The 18,324-nt window shown below is 57.2% G+C and overlaps 1 protein-coding gene across 3 annotated transcripts in view; it reads left to right on the forward strand.

The window, feature by feature from the left end:
- The window catches only part of TSPAN18 (tetraspanin 18), a 161,813-nt gene that overhangs the window by 122,698 nt on the left and 20,791 nt on the right, over window positions 1-18,324 (forward strand). For all 3 annotated transcript variants that reach the window (XM_036029275.1, XM_028516779.2, XM_036029276.1), the window contains one exon: window positions 15,626-15,709. The gene's annotated coding sequence lies outside the window, so the exon portion shown is untranslated. The remainder of the gene's footprint in view (window positions 1-15,625; window positions 15,710-18,324) is intronic.

Raw genomic sequence — 18,324 nt, forward strand, 5'->3', positions numbered from 1 at the left:
GGGGGCAGTGCCTCTGTCCCCATGTCCCTTTGTGGAAAAACAACCCAGCCATTCTCTGCTGCTTGTCTCCATGCCACAGTGATGTGTACCCCTGGAGGCTGGGAGAGGAGCCCCCGGCTCACTCCTGGGGAAAACAAAGACAGAGGTCAAAGCTGTCGGCAGCAGGGCAGGCTCCAGCTAGAGAGAAGGGAAGGGGGCATTTGAGTCAAGTGGGGGGGCGTCTGCACCAAATGCCCCTCCCCCCTCCCCCCACGTGCACAGTGTAAAAGGAGCCCTTCTGGGTCCTAGTGCTGACATCACCACTGGGGACCCTGCTGTGCGGCCCGGGGAGGCCCTGCCCCTCTCTGGGCCCTGTCTGCCCACCTCCAGAGTGAGGGCATTAGAACCAAAGAGAAGGGGCCACTGCCCAGGCTGGAGAACTCAGGGAAGGCATCACGGCCGAGGAGGCGTCGGGCCAGGCTGTGAAGGGTGTCAAGAGGTTCTCTGGGTGGACAAAGGGGGAAGAGGGATTGCAGGCCCGGGGTGTGGCCCCCGAAAAGACCTGGCAGCTTCCGAGTGTGGGGCTTAAACGGCCCTTTCACGGTGATGTGTTTCAGCCACCTCAGTCATACATGCTCTTTGTAAGGAAAATGCAGCAGAAACCACCGGAGTATAGAGAATAAAAGAACGTCACCCACAGTCAGTTAATAGTTGGTACAGTGTCAGTCCTTTTTAATATGGTTAAGAAAGTGTGGTGCAAGTCCCTGATATACAGAGCATCTCAGATCCGGGGCAGACAGGAGAGAACAAAGAACTGTCTCCTGGAAGTGGAGCCAGGCCCCAGCCCCAGATGGACGGACAGCATTGCCTGGGGGTGGGGCAGGCACTGGGGGAAGGGGACAGCGGTGGGACTGCCAGGGCTGACCGAGGGAGGGAGGCCGAGGGGGAGGGTCTGCGTGAATGGGGCTTCTGGGAAGTCCCTGCGCCTGTCATCTGGCAGAAGTGGCCACCCTGCCGCCAAGGGGTCCCTGTAGTGGCATAGCTGTGGTTTCCTAAGACGTCTGGCCGCAGTGAGCGGCAGGCTGGGGAAGGGGCCCGAGGGCACTGTGAAGTCACTGCCGTGATCTCGGCTGCTCCTCAGAGCCGCCTTTAAAGTGTGGTTCATCTTCATGGGCAGGGCCTCAGAGAGAGCGAGGGTGGGCAGGGGCAGGGTGGGAGGCCTGGGGCTGCTGGCCTGAGCCAGGGCAGTGGGCCAGCATCAGCATCAGAGGGGACTGTCCACTCCTTGAGCTACAGGCCCTAGACGCCGTTGGGGGTCTCCTTCTGAGGTCAGTCCACATCCTCCTTTGACTCCCGCCTTGAACCAGCTCTTCTCACCCTGATGGGGGGGAGCCCCAGCCTCCCACCCCCATCTCCACTGGACTGTCATCCTGGTCACCTGGGGTTGCCCCCACCCCCCAGCCAGTGCCCTGGAGGGCTAGAGGAGTGTGAAGGTCACAGTGACCACCTGAACCATTATCACCTTAGCAATGAAAACAGGATGGGGTGTCCCATTTCCTTCATGGCCCTGCAAGTCTGTTAACAGTAATTACGAAGTTATGGGGAATTCCCAGTCCTCCTAATTAGTGTTAATAGGGGCTGGGTGAGTTGGTCATGGGAAAATAGATGCCTTTGTTTCCTACAAAGCGGGCCACTGCGCCCTGCCTTTACGTGTGATACAGCTGTGTTCCCGTCTCGCCGCCCTCCTCACGGCCTGCACCCCTGGGCCGTGCACACGCCCCCTGACCCCAGACCACATTCCCTGGGTGCACACACAGCCACAAATACACATGCACACACACCCCCAGCAGCACAACAGACTTCAAGTCTTCGGATCCTGGATTAAGACATCGTTTTGCAAAGCAAGCCCCAAAACCAAACGGCATCTCAGCTGCATTCCCAGGTCCCCTGGGCAGTGTCATTAGCGGCCCTCCGCCCCCGTGCTGCACCCCTCCCCAGAGACCCCCGTGCACCCGCCTCCCCAGATTAGGTTGTATTAACAAACCATCACGTGTTCCAATTAGTGTGGTGAATGAACCTGGCTGGGTGAGCAGGGTAATAACACCCTCCTCTCCCCGCTGACGGGCGGGGGCTCACTCCCCCAGGAGGGAATGAGCCAAGCCCCCTCCCCCTCTATCTGATGGAATAATGAGCTCTGAGTCTCCATCAAGCCTGTGGAAGCTCCCCGCCATCTGGGTCCGTGGCCATCCTGGAGGAGGCTTCCTCCGGAGCAGGCAGGAGGGAGGGAGTGCCACTCACATTTATTGGGCCATGTTGGCTGTTGGGCCGGTGCTAGGGTCTTCTGCCTGGGGGAGGGATGCTTTTTCAACTGACTTGTGAGTACCCACAGGGCCTGGGGCTCCTTGCTAAACCAGGGGGTACACACAGTCTCAGGAGTGCCCTAGTAGATCATCAGTTCTTGATGATTTGGAAGACAATACCTTATTTTTATATTTGAACAACTACGGACATATTTTGAAGTAAAATGCAAACACAAAAGAAAGAAGAGACATAGGATATGGGAGAGTCAGCGGCAGGTTTGCTCCTTTCTTCTCTGGGCTGGCTCCCCCGATACGCAGGGGCTGATGGGATTCCTTCCGCAGCCACTGCGGGACCTGAGGAGGGGGAGTTTGTGTGAGGTTCTAAGCCGTAGCATAACGCTGTGTGATGTTGGGCGAGCCACTACATCTCTCTGATCTTCTGATTCCCTGAATGGCACGAGGGCAATGGCGGTAACACCTCCCCAGGGCCAGCTTCACAGGTGGGCAGCCTGGGCTGTCACACGGGGCCCTGGGCATGGAAGGGCCCCACACTTGGTTTAATTCTCTGCTGTTGCTGGCTTGAAACTCTTAACAACTGTCAATAAGAGAATCCCTCATTTTTACTGGGCCCTGCAAATTATGTAGATGGCCTTGCATCTTTCAATAAAGTTGTAGCAAGTTTTCAACCGGAAATGTGTGAAAGAGACCCACTCAGGTATTCCTTCCTCCCCTCTTCCCTCTTCCCTTCCTTCCCAAGCACCCACTGAGCGCTGTGGCAAGCACTGTGTTACATGCTGGGATTCATCAGTGAGGCAGCCAGACAAAGCTGCTGCTCCCCTGCGTTCAAGGGGAGAGGAGAGAAGAGCAGTCAGAGGAAGAAAGATAAGTTGGAGATGCGGCGATGACCAGGGGATGGGACAGTAGCTGGGGAGACAGAGGGGCTGCTTCCGGCTGGTGGGGGTGGAGGTAGGGTGGTTGGGGACCATCTCCCTGAAGAATCTGACCAGAGGCCTGAATGAAGGAGGGAATATGCCATGTGGAATCTCTAAAGGAAAGAGAGTCCCAGGCAGAAGGACCGGCATGTGCAAAGGGCCTGGGGTAGGAATGTGCTTACCATGCAGTAGACAGCAGTGTGGCTCCAGCTGGCTAGAGTGGTGGGGTGGGGAGAGGAGGCGTGGGCAGGGATGAGCTCAGCGGGGTGGGGGGACGGGGCTTGTACGCTGTTGTGAGGGTGTGGCAGGAGTAAGTGACAGGGGGGAGAAAGCTTCTTCAACCAGAGCTGGATGTTAGTGGTCCCTTGTGGATAGTTGCCTGGAGGCTGGAATGTCAGGGGAAGAAGGAGGGCAGGGGTGTCCCATTGTCTTCTGCAAACTGAAGGGCATGTGGCAGCCCCAGGGTCGGGCCCTTTGCCTGCCTTTCTGGAGCCGCCAGACTGCTGGCCCATCGTCTAGTCCTGGGCCTCTGAGGCTCCATCTCAGACGAGCTGCGCGAGCAAAGGCACTCTGACCCTGCCGGCGCCAGAAGAGCCCCGGGCAGCCGCTGTGAGGCAGCTTCCTTCGCAAGCCTCGTCCCTCATCCCCCCCTTCCAAACACACTCTGAGGTGTAGGGTGTGGATGCCAGGAGGCAGGACAGCTGGGGCAGTGGGGCTGGAAGCTGCCCTGTGCTGTGGACAAATAGAGAGCCTCACTCCCTGCTGGCGGCCCAGGTGCCCAGAACCACAGCTTCTCTTCTTCTACACCACACAGCCTGGGGGAGGGGCGTCACCACCCTGAGACCCCACCTCCTCATCTGTAAATGGAGAGATTGTTCGTGATGCTGCAAGGGTTAAATGAGCGTGCAGATGAAGCACCTAGAACATCTCCCGAGCGTGGGAAATACTTCTTGAGACCTCTCGGGTGCAGGCGCCCAGCCTGAGGGTCAGCTCTGAGCCGCAGGACCTGGCCCCAGAGCACCTGAGGAGTGAGATGCAGAGTGGGCACAAAAGAATCTTAAGATTGAGCCAGCCCACCATGCTGACGACCTCAGAATCTGTGGCGTGACTGGGGGCGGGTCCTTGGAGCTGCCGTCTCTATAATGAAGGGGGTGGACCTAAGGACCATGGGGCCCCCGAGCCTTGACACTCTCTGAGATGGGAAAGCGGTGGGTTCCTCCCCGAGAGCCCACTCACCAGGACAGCGCCACTCCTCTGTGGGCGGGGGCAGCCCCGGCTTCACCTTGCCTTCCCAGGGGGCTGCCCAGGAAAAGGACTGGTCTGCAGGCCCGGGGCTCCCGCTGTGGCAGATGGGAGAGGCACTTGTTAGGAGCCCAGCCTGCCTGGGTTCAAGCCCCAGCCCTGCCCCTGTCTGGCTGACAGTGAGTTGACTTCCGTGAGCCTCAGTTTTCAGTTAAAAATGGACGTACTAATAGCTTCCAGCACACAGAGTCTGGGAAGCAGTGAGACCCGTGTCAGGCACACGCAGCTCTGTAGAGCACACTGCGTTCTGGTGAGCCCCTTCCACAGCTCCTTCTCAGGCCCTGGCCTCTGGCCCCGGCTGCTCCCTGAACCTCCCCTGCTGCCCCTGAAGGCCAGGCCACCCAGTCCCCTCCGGGAGCCGCTGGGCAGTGGTGACCTGGTGATAAGAACAAGGCATTCTGGGAAGAAAGGATTTCTTTGAGCCTCAGTGGCAAAGCCAAGCAAAGGCCCTTTACATTCATATTTCAGGGGGAAGTGTGCCTTTACACTGGTGCGCGGTGACTGAGAAGTAGCAGAGATCCAGGAGAAAGCCTAGGGTTTTAGCATTCCCACAGGTCAGCTCTAGTCCTGTCTCTGCTGCTCCCACGTCCTTCAGGGGCTTAATCCTAGTCTCATCGTCTGTGAACCAAGGATGCCCGTACCTCTCAAGGCTGTAGGAAAGCTCCAGTGAGACATATGTGAAAATGTGTATCCCGCAACCACCACCGTCCCCCGGCCCAGCCCAGCAAGGCAAGCCGATGTTCCCCGAGCCCGCGCTGTTCTGAGCGCACCGGGATTCCATCCCCCCCACCCACTGACCAGGGAGTGTCTCCTGCCCGAGGGCGCACAGCTCGGAGGGGGCTGCCATCTTCAGTCACTTAGGGAGTGGGATCCGGGGTCTCTCTCTGGTTTCTCTCTTACTGGAACACTTTCCTTGGAAAGTCCAATCTGGTGTCCCTACCCGTCGACTCTCTTCTCCGGCAGCATTGGCTATTCAGAATCACACCCAGGAAGAGGCTGTCATTCACCTGAGCCCTGCTGTGCAGGTTTGCCTGGACGTGGCCCAGATCTGCACAAGAGGTCAGGGCCCTGGCGGCTGAGAAGTCACCTTACAGGGGCACAGAGGTGCTTGCTCGAGGTCACACAGCACCTCGGGATGGAGTCTGACCGGAGCCCGGAACAGCCAGGTTCTAAAGCCTGCTCCATACCCCCGCCCCTCCCCACCGCACGTCCCTGGAAAGCCCGACCTTGCCCCATGAACTTGCTGAGCCTTTCACTTGCTTAATTAATTACTGGGCAGCCAGGGGGAAATGAAACACCTGCCAGCCTCTTCCTTTTCCCAGCAAGGAGGCTCCCCAGGACCCCTGTTCTCAGCAGGGCCCCCACAGTCCTGAAGTTGCCTTGGGCAGGCCGGCTTTATATAGCGGTTCTCACATGCAGAGCTTCTAAATTAAATGTGACCACTGCCTGCTGGGGGTCATGGTCCCAGGGCAGGGATTTATGTCCAGGCCTCTGAATGAGGTGTGCCTTAAGTGAAGTGTTCCAGCTGACGTAAGCAGGTAGCTTTCCACCTCTCCGGGAAACGCTCAGTGTGTGTGTGTGTGTGTGTGTGTGCGCGCGCACGCTCACACATGCGTGCACGCATGCATGTGTAGGCATGCACATGTGGGCATTTGGAAAAGGGAAGGGGAGCAGACAGAGGCAGAGAGATGAGACTATGAAACGGAGAGGCAGAGGGACAGCCGGGCACACAGACCCGAGGCAGAGAGAGGGGGGCTTGGCTCAGCCCCAAAGCTACCTGGCTGACTGCGTATCCGACACTGGAACCCCCAGATCGCCAGATCCAAGGGCGTTACATTTTGTCTTCCTCGGGAACTGAGGAAAGGTGCCAGCAGGACTGATGTGGGTCTGACCTGAAGCCTCCTTCCACAGCCCTCAGCACCCCCGACCTGCCACGCAGGGGTCACTGGGTCACTGGGTCACTGGCACCACTGCTCTCTGTACTCTGCGGGGCCACTTAGGTGTGAGGGAGAAGCCCTTGGGGTTCCCTGCTGCGCTGAGGCGTAGCCCGAGCACCCAGAGGTCTGGTGTGCGGAGGGAGCTGCCTTCCCTCCGCCACTGGAGTGCTCGGAGTTTCCATGGGGCCTTCTTAAGTCCCGACCTGTGTACTTCACGGACATTTCTTAGCTCTAGATGCTGCAGATTGAGCTGTATTTGCGTTTTTAAGCGATGAGGTCTGCTCATCAAATATTCAGACAGCCATTCTCATTACTAACGGGACAATACCTGAATTCTTTCCACCCACGAACAGAGCCAGGGACACCCCAACGTTGGCTCAGCTCTGGCACTGGGAGCCATGGAGCCGTGGCTCAGGGTAGAGGGCGGACGAGCAGAAGGTGCAGCTGGCCGCCAGATGACCCTGTGGTGAGACTCAGAGGCCGAGGCCACACAGGTAGCAGGTGGGGAAGACAGTCGCACCTGGTTGCTCTGACGCCTTCGGTCAGTCTGCTTGCCGCCTCCCCACAGAAGCTCAGGGAGGGTGAGGAGCTTGCTCAGCATCACACGATTGGTTAGTGGCTGAGCAAGGCCAAGACTGAGTCCTCCGTCCCCCATTCCCACCCCAACACTCTTTTCTAGCGGTTCTCCTGATTCTGGAGATGTCCGTGGTTTAGCCCACAAACACTAGGACATCTTCAATGTCCTCTGAGCCCAGATGTTGCAACTAACCACCTAGGTTCAAATACCAGCTTCATAGCTGCATGTCTGTGGGCAAGTTGCTTTACTTCTCTGTGCCTTGTTTTCCTTGTCTGTAAAATGGGTGTCATAATTGTACCCACGTGATGGATTGTTGTGAAAGTTGAGTTAATGGACGCAAAGTGTCTAGAACTGCTTGGCACGTTGTAAGCCCTCTAAGTGTTAACACTTGTCACTGCAAACGTCACCATCCTCCTCCCCTCCCAGATCCGGCCACACAGCCCACCAGCCTCCTCGCCCCTTGTCGTTGCTATTGGACCTCCGCAGTGTGGACAAGAGGCCTTCCCAGGCACAACCGGCTGGTTGAAGGGCACATCCTTGGCTCGTAATGTGCTCTGCAGCAGTCGTTGGTCATCTCTCATCCATGAGAGCCTCAGAGAGGGGACCAAGGCCTGCAGTGGTCAGGCTGAAAGGGCTGCCCAGGCACGTTGCTATGTGCCAGACATGGCAGTGGCCATGGCCGAAGGGTCAGCCTTCTCCGGCCCCCCAGCAACCCTTGTGCAGCAGAGCCCTGCTCCCAAAAGTTCTTGGCAAAGGATGCAATCCATGGGGGCTTCCTCCTGGGACCTGCCAGGGCAGTGGGGTCAGGCCCCGGCCCCGGGGGGGTGACCAGCTCCAACTCCCCTGGTTCGTTCAGCCCCCTGTTGGACAGCTCCGACCCATGCCAGTCAGACCCTCGCATGCCTGGCTTGGACCTCTTAGCCGGACCTCACCAGCGCCCGAGAGGCACGGCAAGGGCTCCTCTTCCTACGGTTTGAGTTAGCCTGTCACCCAGGACATTTTGATTGCCAAGGGCACTGTCCAGCATACACGAGGGCCGGCTTTGACCCCCACGGCAACCCTATTCTGTCTGTGTTCCTGTGTTTGCAGAGAAGCTGGTGGGGCGCAGAGAGGTGCTGGGACTTGGCGGAAGCCCCACAGCCCAAACACAGGGCTGGAACCCGGCCGTCTGCATTCCCAGCCTCGTAGCCTCTCTCATTCTCCGCCCCCGCATGACCAGGGGAAACGCATTCACTTCTCAGCCTCTGCGTTAGCCCTCAGCGGGTCCCTAAATACTCCTTAAGGCCAGGGATTTGCAAGCTTTTTGGTAAATGAAGTTGTATTGGCCCCCAGCCACAGCCATTCATTTAGGTGCAGTCGGTGGCTGCCTTCCCGGACAAAGCAGAGTTGAGTCGCTGTGACAGAAACCATACAGCTACAAAGCCTGCAATATTTACTGTCTAGCCCGTCGTGGAAAAAGAGCTCCCAACCCTGCATAGATGAGTGCTTGGCACGTCCTCTCATGTCCCCTTCAAGTTCATGTCCCTTCTCTTGGCCCCTCCACCGCTGCCCATCATCACCAGCCCCATGGACGAGCAGGGGCAGGGTGGGGAGAGGGGAGACTTCTGTTCCACTGTGCAGATGCAGAAAACCAAGACCTGGAGGAGCTTTACTTCTTCATATTATTATTTATTATTATTTTGTCAAAAGGCAGTAGAAGTCTTCTTGAGCTCAGTTAAGACCAATACCCGCTCATCCCTGAGACTGCTGGTGGGATTGCCTGCATCCTTCCCGCTGGAATAATGCCGCTTGGTGGGGTTGGTGAGCGGCTCCTTGTTCCCCTGTGTCCGGGACCAGGCCTGTCTCCATCCGAGCCCAGCCTCTTCCCCGCCCCCACCCTGACCTGCATCTTTCTTTAGTGCTCCTAGAAGCAGCTGGGATGGTGTTTCGTGGGGAGGGAAGAAAGTGGGGCTCTCTGACCCCTCCCTGTCCATCTACTCAAGCCCCAGCCCCCGCTTCTCCCTTTGATTAATTTTCTTGTGGACTTTTCTTAAGCCAGGCGGAGCACTCTGTCACAGCCTCTCTGCTTCTCGGTTGTTTGCCCTCCATAACTTGAGCTGTAAATACCTGTAGTCATCCCTCCCTAATTCGGACCAGGTGACCAGAATCAATTGCGGTTGCCCTGGGAAGACCTGGTGTCTCTGATTATTAATTGCCAAGCAAATGTAACCATGAACATGAGGCTGCAGGGTTGGTGGGGGTGGGGGTGGGGAGTGGGGGGCTTGATTTCTGCTCCAGTGACAGTTCCTAGACCCTGGGAGTTTCAGGGGGAAGCCTTGCCATTCTGCCCCCCACATAGGAAACCTGCTATCTCTGGCGGGGAAGCTTCAGGATAGCCCAGGGTCACCCCACTCTGAGAGGCCACCCCTTCCCCGCCGCACGCAAGCGTCACTCAGGCAGGAGGAAAGTGAGTCAGGACGGGTGAGGTGCCCTCACTAAACACAGGCTGAGGTCCAAGCAAGGTCACTGGGGAGAGGAGCAGACAACGTGAAATTGATAGGACATTGACAGCAACCTGGTGTCACTGAAGGAATGAAATCTGCAGGGGAAACAGGGCACAACTGGGTTGAAGCCCACCTCAAACACCTCGCAGTAGCTGTGCCATCTCGGGCAAGTGCCTTGACTTCTCTGGGCCTTGCTCCCCATAAATGTACCCATCTCCGCCCTGCTTGCCTTGCTGGCTCGCCGTGAGGATCAAGTAAGAGCATACAAAGTAAAAGGGCTCTGGGAGCTATAAAGCCTGAGAGTACTGATGGAAAGAGTTGCGTCGTGAGTAATGTAACGCAGAGGGAGTTGGACTAGACGCCAGGAGGAGCTTCCCTGCTTTAGGAGGAGACGTCAGAATGGGGTTTCACCTGTGTGCGTGGCTGTGTCCGTCTGTCTGGGTCTGTCCTCATGCATCTCTGTATGTCTGTACATTGTTGATGAGCGTGTATCTGTCTGTCTGTCCGCACTGCTGTCAGCATGGGTTTCTGTGTATGGGCCTTGTGTGGAGAGCGAGTCACTGAAGCCAGACCTTGAGGTGACTCATCTTTATTGCCTCTTGTTGGAAGAATTTCCTCGTGCTGTCCTATCCAGCTTGGGAGGACAAAGCACCAGGGTAAAAATGGACTTTCAATTTGACTGGTTGATGGATTTGTTATTGTTAACACCTTTCTAAATTTGGGCTAAGAAGAGCAGAGGGAGAGCGCCAGCTCCTCAGAGTGGACAGTTCTGGAGTGGACTGCTGAGGCCTGACCCCGGGGGGCCCCTGCTTACCTCGGTGTGCTGCTTTCCCTCTCGGGGCCTCGGTTTCCACATCTGCAGTATGGGGGTAACACAGCCTCCCTCCCAAGGTTGTTGTGAGGGTTCAGCAGATGAGCCCTTAGCCCAGTGTCGGGCCTGTGGAGAGGAATCCCTACCTGCTGGCCATTGTGGTTATCAGCTACGAGCACTGTTTCTGGCCGTGACTGCTGATACATGTAGCAGAAAGAGCACTGATGTTGGAGTGAAGGCACTCACTCAGTGCCTTCCCTTGAGTTCAAGTTTGCCAGTCAGTGGCTGCATGGCCTTGGGCAGGTCACTTCATCCCTCTGATCCCAGTTTTCTCAGCTGTAAGTTGGCAATAGTAATAGGCCTGCCTTCCTGTATGATCCGATCTTACAGGGTAAGTACAGCAACAGAAGCCAGGAGCCCCAGGCACCCTTTTCTGCGTGGGGGGCACATGGGGTGGGGTCTGCGCTGGCGGGAGTTTCCAGGCTCCCCCTCCTCCTCGCCCCAGCTCAGACCTGTGACCTCTCCCACCCAGTTCCCAGGCCCCGTAATACCCGTGAAGCCATTAAATATTTAAATCCAGGCTGTGTAGCAGCCAAATTGCCCCAGCAACAACCCTGAATATTTTGGGATGGATCACCAAGTTTTTCAAAGGGCCTCTTGCAGCTCCAGGCCCCAAGAGCTAGCTCGCTTGCTTGCCGGGAGGGCGGGCTGGGCTCTTTCCACTCCACACTGAGGCCTGGAGACGTAGTTGTCTGTGGGAGACAGGAGACAGGCACGGGGCTTGAGGCGCAGGGCAGGGCAGGCTTCCCCGAGTTTTCAGAATCTGGACTCGACCCTGGGACTCATGCCTGCCAGGCCCTTCTCTTCGCCACTTGCTTGTGCCTGGCGGGCGCATTGTCTGACAGGCTGCTGTCAGCCAGCAGGTTCCCTGGCGCGTAGCAGCCGTGCGCCTTCTGGGGTCTGACCCCCCGGGGCTGCCCATTCCCAGCTGGGCCTCCATGGGTCGCTTACTCACGGTCTCTGAGCCTCAGTAACTTGGGATCATTCGCTCTTTGCAGATGACCCTGGAGCCGTGTTCAGCGTGGCTCCTGGCCTACGTGGAGCAGGAGCAGGTACTATATTGATAATGATCTGCCCAGTACCCCCTTGTGCCCTGAGGGGACTCAGAGGACGTGGGAGGCACAGCCCTGGCCACCGAAGGCTTATACCTGGTGGGGAGGGTCTGGCAGCACTGACACATTCAGAGGACACATCGCTCCCCACCCCGACCCTGGGAGGCTGAGTTGGCCTCCTTTCCCGTAGCCCTGGTGGCCATGCCATCTCCCAGAACCCGAGCGTCCCCGCCACAGTCCAGGGGGATTTCCCAGGCCGGCCCCCGCACCTGTCCTCCCTGGGCCCCGGGAGCCCCGCTGTGGTATTTGGAGTGTCTGCTCGAGTCCTTCTTAATGCCTGCCTTTCCCCAGACCCTCGTAGTAATGAAAGGCTCTGCAAGAGGGTGTGGAACATTGGTGCCCAGTGGCCCTGGCAATAGGGTCACCTCAGTTCAAAGGCAGGAGCACAGACTCATGGCCGGTGTCTGGGAGGAGCACTTTCTGTGGTTCGAGTCCAGCCCAGGTCCATGTGGGCGTGGGGGCCATGGACTGTGGTCACTTTGGGCATCCAAAGGCCCAAGGCCACACCTCTGAAGGACAGCCAGGCTGAAGGATGAGGGATCTGCTTTGTCCCAGCGATTCCTCCAACCACAGTGTTACATCAGGCCCGAGATTTCATGTCTCTGAGCCTCAGTGTCCTCACTTGTGAAGCAGCAGCGCCTGCCCGGGGAGGTTGGGCAGATTTGGTGAGGCAATGTGTGTAAATTGTTTCGGAAGTCACCGTAAATGAAGGTAGCAGTCTTAAGTGCTTGTCTCGCGTGGTGAGAAGAGCAGCAAGCTTAAGATCAGGAGCTCCTGGCTTCAGCCCTGCTGTGTGACTTTGGGCAAAACCCGCCCCTCTCTGGGCCCCGGCATCCCCAGTGTGGAAAGCGGGCACTAGCGTGACCCCTCACGAAGGCACTTTCTTCTTGGACGATTCTCTGAGAGAGGCAGCCCAAAGGGGTTCTGGATGGGGCAGAGGAAAGGGCCTGTGGCAGGGGGCTGGGTGCCTAGGTACCGGCTCAAGCCACGGACCAGACACGTCCTTCCCAGATGCTGCGGCGCTGTCCACCTGCCGCCCCTGCCTGATTCAGCGCCTCTGGGGACCAGAGGGGGCTGTCGTTTAGGGTCCCCCTGCACCCAGTGCAGATTGCCTCCTCATACCATTACCCTCCAGGTGCTGCTCCCGGGAGCCTAATTAGATCTATCCCCTCACTCAGCCGTGTCCACGGCCCCCTTGTTCACGCCATTGCCGGGCAAGCCAGGGTGTAGGGCCAACTGCTTGTTTACCAGACCGTCTGTCTCCGGGATGAGGCCCAGCGCAGGAGGGAGGGGAGACAAGACAGCCAGAGATCAACTAAGTCCTCCCCACTTGGCTTTGAACCTGAGGGCAAGGACCACTGCTGTTCTGGCCAGCCTCCCCCCACCATCCCGATGAAGGAGAACAAGGGTCTCGGGGTCAGGCTCCCCTGGGAGTCGGTTCTGGCCCCGAGACCTTTCTAGCCTGTTGGGGACTTACCCCGTATTTGCCGTGTATAATGCGCACTTTTTTGCCCAAACTTTTGAGGGAAAAATAAGGATGCACGTTATACATGGGAATTAGCACTGAAACGTGGGTGCGCATTATACCCAGCAAAATACGGTAGTTTCCTCACCTGTAAGAGGGAACAATGCTAATATCTGTTTTGCATAGCTTTTTGGGAGATCAAGGAAGATAGTTACAGGGAAGCATCCTTGGCAAAATGCATTCCCGTCGGGGCCCAGTGAATGGATGTTGGTCCCGTCCTACCCTCCCCGCACGCAGGCCTCCCCAGCGTCCAGTCTGCCCCTCTGGCGCTGGTTTCTCTCTCGCTGGACACGCCCAGAGCCCTTGGTTGGTGTGGCTGTTAACACTGCTCTCCAAGTACCAGGTCATTGATTCTCACCAGGCCCGAGTGAGTCCTTGGTCTCCACGCCTTGGACCAAGCCCAGGGCTGGCGCTGGTAGGCGTCTGACACACACAGGAAGGAAGGAACTGGATGTGCAGCCGCCACAGTGCTTTCACCTTCATCATCTTCACGTCTCTCGGTGACCCTGGGAGTTGGACCGAGAATCCCCATGGCGGAGATGAGGAAACTTAAGCTCGTGCTCTGGGAAGGGTGGCCCAGGTCTCCCAGCTTGTCAGGGCAGAGCCCCTGCTGGTTGGAGCCCAGGTTTTCGGAGGTCCAGCGGGTCCTGCACCACAGCGACCTCACCTGGCAGGGACGAGTACAGCACATTTCTCACTGCAGCAGATCAGACATACGTACATTTACTTCCTCTGAGGGGGGCTTCTCCCATCGCTCGTGCCCACCTGCCTTCTTTTCTCTCCCTCCAGAAAGCATGGCCAGGGGCTGGGGGCAGCGAAAGTAAAAGGGGTGATTTATGAACTGAGCTGTTCTCCTTAATCAGAGAACCCCCCCCGGGGCTCTCTCTGTGCAGATGGGATGGAGGCGCCATCTGGGGCAGTGGGCGGGGCAAGATTAATAAAGCTGTCTGGCCCTTGCAGGGGCCTGGAGAGGAGAACCCTGAGGCGCTGCGTGACCTCGCCCGTCTCTGCCCCTCTCTGGGCCTCCGGGCTCCCATCTGTCGAGGGATGGCAGGATCAGGTCACCCCCCACCCCACCCCAGGGCCTCTAGCTGGCACCAGGGACGATGCGAGCTCACTCCCTAGGACTCTGCCTTTTCTGCCCCATTCAGGACGGAGCGGCACTGAGTCGGAGACTTTAGGGACCAACGTATAACACTCGCCCCTTCTGGTGTCCTGTCCCTGGTACTATGTCCACGGACTGGTGTTTTACCCGGAGCTCTGCCTGGGATACCAGCGAACTCAGGCCTGAACCGTGGCCATGTCTCACTAGCCGCGGGAATAAAGTCAGGCCCGCTCCTCACAGTCTCGGAGCCTCAGTTTCCTCATCTGTGAAATGAGGTCGTGCACCCACCCCTGGGTGAGGATTACATAAGAGAACACAGGAGACATCCTTAGCACAGTCTGGTACATGGTCAACGTTATTATTAGCTTCTTATCCCAAAGCCATAAGAATGAACTTGAATGTGGGGCCATTGCATGGAAAGACATTTCTCTCCATCCCAAGTCAGCCGTCTGTCCATGCCTCTCTCCCATGCTCACCTCCGTCGATCACTGGTGGGTGTGGTTTGAGCATCCACTTATTTTCAGTATGTGATGATGCTGGTGGTAATGGCCGTCCGTGGCAACTGTGCTCTGCAGGCTTCCAAGTGTTTTCATATCGTATCACTTCATTCTATGTGTTTTGCCTCATGAATTGCTATAACTACCTTTGGCTTCAAAACTGAGCTTCACAGTTTTCAAAGGAGAACCTACGTCTCAGGGAGGATAGCGACTTGCCGAGGGTCTCAAGGGGCGGGGCCAAGGCAGGTGCCGCCCAGGCCCCCCGCGCAGGTGCGGTGATGGAGTGAGCGCGGGATGACGGGAATGAGAAACGGAATCCGACCCGGCGCCTGAGCCCCAGCAGCCCTCCCCTTCCTCCACACCGCAGCCCAAGCTCCCCCCGGCCTCCCAGTTTTTCTGGAGCTTGTCCTCCAGCCTAGTGTGTGAGCGGGACCCAGCTGGGGATTCCCCGGAAGTGTGGAGGAACAGGACTCTCCACCTGGGCCCATTCGGCTGCTGAAACCAAACCTTCATTCCCACTGCTGGGAGCTGACGCTCCAAAGGGCCCTCCTGGCACATCCTTACACAAAGCTAAGGAGCTGTTGCCAACACCAGATTTCTCCCTCCTTATGTGGAGGCAGGGTTCCTGGGGAGGGGATCCGATGTGAGGGCCCTGCTGGTGTCAGGTGACATCCAGGTGTGTGGGCCACCTACACCCATTGTCCTCTCCCAGTGCATCAGCCACACGCAGCAAGGGAGCCGTGCCAGAGGCTGCAAGTCCTTTGAGGGTGCGGTTCCCAGCAAGGGCACCCAGAGCTGCCATCTGGGCAGCAGCAGGCGCCCCACACAGGCCTCCCCCATGGTGGGCGGCTAGGTGCAGAGGGCTGTTCCTTCACCCTGATGGACCCAGATTAGCAGGGCACTTGCCCCAAGTTTGTGTCCGCAGGGAGGGTTTTCATAAACAGATTCATGAACGTGGCTGTTCCTTAATGACTTCCTACAGTCATTGAATATTTTCTCTTATAGGACAAGCTGGGCCAATAAAAGAAATACGCGGCAGCCCCTCTGACCGGGAGACTCCGTCCTGCTTACGCCCAGAGGACCGCCCAGGTGACGAGTCAGCAGTTGCCTCCCCCACTCACTGTGCGCCCTCTGGCCACCCCGACACAGCCGCCTCTCCCCACCCCGACCCTGTGCTGTCTGTCCGTCTGTCTGTTCTTGTGTCACTGCGTGCTGTCTGTCTCTCTTTCCCTGTCTTTTCCCATCTGCCTCTCTCTCTGACCGGCCTTTGTCTGTGTCTCTGATTTGCTGGCCCTCTTTTGTCTTCTATTTGCTCTCTTCCCACCATTCATTCATTCACTCATTCGTTCGTTCAGATGTATTAACTGAGGCCCCACCCTGCCCCGGGCCCTGCTCTAGACACTGGGAACACGGCAGTAAACAGACAGGCCCACGCCTTCGCGAGGCGTGCGTCCTCACGGAGGAAGACGTGTGCTACCTGCCGGGTTAAGTAAGGAAAAACCTCGAGTCTGTAGCGTTCCCGCGGGCACTGGCCTGGCTTCCAGAAACGAGGCTCCAGTTTTATTCAGACCCCTCGCTGGCTGGTTCTGTAACTTGGCCAAACCCCCTTGCCCATCCTCAGCCTCAGTCTCCTCGTCTCCAAAGTGAGGGTGTGAGGCCAGATCGGTGCTGCCCTGACTTTCACCGACCAAGGACTTCTTCGGTCGCTGGAGTGCAGATGACACAGGCTACATGAGGATTGGGGTCTGAATCGGCACCCACTCTAGTGGGTGTCAAACCAGGTTCCCCCGTGAACCCCCCTGAAGCTCTTAAACACCGGTTTTTTGATACAAGACACAGTCGGTTGCGTCTCAGGGGGAAAACATCCATTTGCAAGCCCGGAAGCCTCGCGTGCCCAGGTGCGGGGACACCGTGACAGGCACGGAGCCTTGAGACCATAGATCCACAGCGCAGGTGCAGGGCTCCCTCCCCTGCCCACCCTGGGCCGATGCCCGCGTGGAAGGGCAGCCGGGACACAGCACTAAACTGCCCTCCTGCACGCGCTCCAGTTGCTCGTGGGGAGTTGAATTCACACAAAGTCAAGTTCGCCTATGCAGCTGACTCCTGTATTTCATCGCTCTGAACCCCAAGATTTAGAGGGTTTTATTACACAACAGCCCTGCCTTTACTAAGTCACTTATTAAGTATGAGTTAAAGTTTCTCCTTATAGTTTTTGTGCTGCAAAGTGATACATACCTGGTGGCCAGAGCTTCTGAATAACTCAAGAATCAGGGCCCCCACCCTGGGGTGGCTTAGTTGCTCTAAAACCCAAGACACTTGCCTGGCCAGTGGTTCAGGGGTAGTGTCTGAGATATTCGCTATCCTGAAAACAGCTTTAGGATATGCTCCGTCTCCGGGAACCTGGTTTGAGAACCACTGTGCTCACATTGTCCCTGCTCAGAATTCCTCGGCCCCAGAGTCCTCACCTCTCCTGACAGGGAACTACAGCTAAGGCATCTGGTCGGCATCTGGAAGGGCAGGCGGAAGAGCCGCTCTGGACTAGGCAACAGGGAAGAAAGAGGGAACAGACCCAGCACCCGCCAGGCCTGGCGTGAGGACCTCTATGTGTACCATTGTGTAATCCCCAGTCCACACAATCTGCCGCGGAGGCTGGCATTCCTGGCCCCACTCCTCAGACACGAAAGCAGAGGCCCAGAGAGGTCACGTGGTTTGTCCTGGGAGGTGGGGGCACCAGGTCCGGTCTGACTCTGCAGCCCCTTCCCACACTGATACTCTCCCTTCGAGGTCCCTGTGGGCTGCCTGGAATGGGAGGACCTCAGTGGGCCTTCCGCCCCTGGTCCCAGGGAGGGTGTGCCATCCCGGGTAGCAGAGAGGCCCCCTAGTCTCCTTCGTAAGTGCCTTTTGGACATCTTTTTTGAGAAAAAACTAAGCCCTTGAACTTCGTGGTCTCAGATGCCTTCTCAGCCCGCCTTTCAGAGGCTGCCCATGTCCCGACTCTCTCAAGAGGTAAATGAGGGAACTGTGTGGCGATGCTAACTTCCAAAAGGCTCTGTGGGTGGGTGGGGCTAAGAGCCAGATACAACTAGGGATTGGAGAGTCCATGTGTCTGTCACTCTTATTTGGCCATTTGGCTGGAGAGGTGTCCCCATGACCAGACGCCCGTTGTGGGGCGTGCAGCAGGCAGGCATTGGTCTTTTGACCATCCCGGCTGTAGATAGTGGCCCAGGAGGCCCTTTCCCCTGGGCAGTGGGAAATAAATTGGTACAGGAGGTGGGAAGACAGGCCTGAATTTTGGACAGCGGGTGAATGGGGCAAGGAATTGGCATTCACTGAAAATGGGGAGTTAGAATCGTGGCTCCGGGATAAGACAGACCTGGGTTCAATTGCCGCCTTAGGCATTTCCCTGCTATGTGGCCCCAGACAAGTGATTCCACCCCTCTGAGCCTCGTTTCTCTCACCCAAAAAATGATATCACCTATATCTTGGAGCTCAATGACAAAGGAGATAGTGAACGTTTCTTGGCCCATAGTAGGAACTCGGGGCATGCCAGCTGTCACTGCCTGTTGCTCTTACTGGCTACCATGTGCCAAGCCCTGCACTCAATATTTTCCATGCATTGTCTGGAAGGTGTTATTTTTACACTAAATTTTTAAAAGATTTTATTTATTTATTTTTTAGAGAGGGAAGGGAGGGAGAAAGAAAGA

This window comes from Phyllostomus discolor, chromosome 6 (assembly GCF_004126475.2).
Source record: "Phyllostomus discolor isolate MPI-MPIP mPhyDis1 chromosome 6, mPhyDis1.pri.v3, whole genome shotgun sequence".
Lineage (NCBI taxonomy): Eukaryota > Metazoa > Chordata > Mammalia > Chiroptera > Phyllostomidae > Phyllostomus > Phyllostomus discolor.